This window comes from Marmota monax, unplaced genomic scaffold (genome assembly GCF_021218885.2).
Source record: "Marmota monax isolate L192 unplaced genomic scaffold, Marmota_monax_Labrador192_F-V1.1 WCK01_AAM20220418_F8-fsc02517, whole genome shotgun sequence".
NCBI lineage: Eukaryota > Metazoa > Chordata > Mammalia > Rodentia > Sciuridae > Marmota > Marmota monax.
Window position 1 is genome coordinate 1 of NW_026694995.1, and position 3678 is coordinate 3678.

Here is a 3678-nt window from a genome sequence, read left to right on the forward strand (position 1 = left end):
TCTGGTTGTATATAAAGTATATTCACACCAAATTGTGTCTTTATACATGTATTTTGGATAATAATGTCCATCACATTCCACCATCATTTATAACCCCATGCCCATTCCCTTCCCCTCCCTCAATGTCAGGAAACCAGGGGGTCCATGTGTAAATGGAGTGGGGAAGAGGACTTCCATCAGACATCACAGGGAGAGGATCTACAGAGCTTCAGGAGGATCTAGGGACTTCTCACTCCCAGAATCCAGGCATCACAACATGTGGAAAGGATATGTGTTAATTTAAACTTTGAATCCAAGTAAGAACTTGGAGTTGTCTACAAGATTGGGACACACATTTTTGTCAAGGGAACTCAGGAAATTTTGAGCACCTCTCCCCAGATGGTTGTTATCCAGAACAGAATCAAATCAAGGGGACAAGGAAAATGTTCCACTGGGGACTCCATAGTTCTGTGCTCCCCAGTGGGATCTTGTCACCTTAGTAGAGACACTAAAATTGCAGGCTGCAGAGAGATGAGCTCACAGCACCCTTTCCTTAGAACCACGCAGGTTTTTCTCAGGTGCACCAAGTGCTCTGCATCCATCCAGGTAAGTGCCTCTTGGTTCCACAGAGATAGTGAGTGAGAACCTGGGGCTTGTAGGACGAGATTGAAAGGGGCAAACTGGGTCTAGGAGTGAGATTTTTGGTAGCTTGAGACACCCAGCTCTCACCCCTATATTTAAGAAGACTGAGGTGCTCTGTGAAATGTGAGGAAGGACTTTTTCCTAGGTTGCATCATCCTTTGAGATACAGAAAGTTAGGTGCTATTTTCAATAGGAAGTGCCAATTATCTCAGGTTTCTATTTAATTTTCTTCTAGAAACTACAGCAGTGCTCATGTTACATATGTGTTTCCCTGTTTGATATATTTACTCCTAAACTAATAATCAGGGATGTAATAACTCTCCTATCTGCTTTATACTAAAACATACTCAGGTTTCCTTCTCTCACCTTGCTACACAAATATAATATTACTGCTCTGCGACTACTAGACTCTGAGGAATTAAAAACCATAATGTTATATGGCCCAGAAGGTAATGAGGGCAACCTAGCATTTCCACAGGCATCTATTGAACTTTCTCATGCAATCTTTCCTGTCCTACATTTAATAACACAATTTAGAAGGGAATGGTGCCACTCCACAGTGTGTGCTCTGCCCATGAGCAAATTTCAAGTGAGAGGACAGTGGTCCTGTGCCACCTTCCCATGAAAAGACCAGTGAATCTGATTGTGCTGTCCTTCTGCTTCCCGAATGACAAGGTAAAAGAATAGCCCATAGCTAGATTAGAAGACTATTTGTGTCCAATAATCTTCTTTATTTTCATTATACACTTAAAAATTCTCTTTGTCCTTTCCCTAATAATGAAAGTGTCTGAAAGGGCTTTGATTATATATGCCACATTTTTTTTTATCCATTCATCCACTGAAGGGAATCTAGGTTGGCTCCACAGTTTAGCTATTGTGAATTGTGCTGCTATAAACATGGATGTGGCTGTGTCCCTGTAGTGTGCTGTTTTCAAGTCCTTTGGGTATAGTCCAAGGACAGGAATAGGTGAGTCAAATGGTGGTTCCATTCCCATATTTCCAAGGAATCTCCATACTGCTTTCCAGATTGGCTGCACCAATTTGCTGTCCCACCAGCAGTTTATGAGTGTGCCTTTTCCCCACATCCTAAACTCATTATGTCCTGGTGTGTGTTTTCAGGTCCTTTTTCATGCAAATGCACTTCCAGAAAAAAAGTGAACCTTTCTGCTTTTCTTCTTCCTAAAGCAAACCGGACTTGACTCATGTCATCAGGGAAACAGATCCTCCTGCAGGTAAGTTTGGGTTTCCCAGTGATGACAGCTTAGGGTCTGTGATGAATCTAATCTGCTGTTTCCTGTTGTTGTTAGAAGACTAATTTTTCTTTTAATGATTCTGAATACAGACTTTAAAATATTCTTAGGGTCTATCTGTAAGTGTGAACCCCGAGCTGCACTTGAATTCTTCCAAGTTACAGAAACAATGGGTTATTTTTAGCCTTATTTTCTGGAAATAGCTGCCATTCATTCACCCAAATATTCTCCAGGATTTTCTCCTCCTTGGTCCTGTAGCTTATATATGTCACAGTGGCTCTGCACCCAGCATGGCACCTGCCTGTGGGTGCTGTGCCCTCCCTGATGTGCAAGCTGTTTCTCCTTAGTGCTCTTCAGAGTTTCCCTAGCTAGATTTTTGTCACAGAGAACTTCCTGCCCATTTTTTCCTGAGATCCTAACCCACTTAAAGTAGGATGAGTCCCCCTCCCAGATTTCACTTGTCCATCTTACTTTAGCCATGGGAACCATGGTAAAATTGAACTACATTGAAACCATGAATTAAAGTGTGCTCATTTGCTGCTGCTGGTATTATTATTATTTTGGTACCAGGGATACAACCCAGGAGTGCTTGACCCCTGAACCACAACCCCAGAACTTTTCACATTTTATTTAGAGACAGGGTCTCCCTAACGTGCTTAGGGCCTCTTTAAGTTGCTGAGGCTGGCCTCAAACTTGTGATCCTTCTGTCTCAGCCTCTCAAACTGCTGGGATTATAACTATGCACCACTGCACCCAGGCCACTTTACAACCCCTGTGACTTATGTCCCTCTCTATGAAAGGTGCAGTCTTTCTAATGTTGTTTGATTTGAACAGCGTGTTAACCAAATACCATCACATTGCTAAGAGCCACAGGTTAGGAGGCCCCTTGACTACCCTGCAGGGAAGCAGAAAGTTTCATCCTGGTCCTGAGCCTCTGGGCTCTTCTGTGCTAGACAGGTGTGAGTGGCAGGAGTGATGGCTGGGAGAGGACATGCTGGACAATTTCTTTTAGCTCATTTTTATAAAGGGTTCTTATTCACCAGAACTCATTCTAGTGTCAAGGAGCTATTAACACAGAGGTAGCTACATACTTTTAAAAATCACATATTGTCTGATATTTAAGTGAGTAATTTTTCTGTATTGGATGCATGATTTGCTGATACATTATGATGTGATCTGAAATTTAGATGGAGGATGGGCACAGTAAGCCCAGGGTTTGGAGGCTGAGGCAGGAGGATTGTGAATTCAAAGCCATCCTCAGGAAATTATCAAGGCCCTGGGCAACTTAGTGAGACCCTGTCTCAAAATAAAAATGAGGGGGGGGGGCTCAGGCTGTGTATCAGTGGTTGAGGACTCCTGGGTTCAATTATTCATAGGAAAAATAAACTCTTTGCACACAGGTGGATAGATTCAGAAATACGTAATTGCTTCTGGTTCTACACCATTTCTGTTGTTGAAAGTATTTTTTCATATTCCTTCATGCTCTGGATAAAGGAGACTTATTTTTCATTCTTCTACTGTGCAGGTTTTTCCTTCAGACAAATAAGAATTTCTGGCCATTTTAAAGCAACAATGAACTGGGATCTTAATTTCTGAATATTTTTGAAAACTCCTGACTTCTTCTCATTCCTACTTTTCCAAAACTTTCATGTTTGCATGACTACATATTTTGAAGTAAGACTGAAAATCATGTCCTTGAATGCTCTGATTTGCAGGTGATTTAAACATGTTACTGAAAGGATTTTACAGTGCTGTGTGCTTGCCTTGAACATGTTTTAACATGAATTAAACACAATAAAAGCAAAGT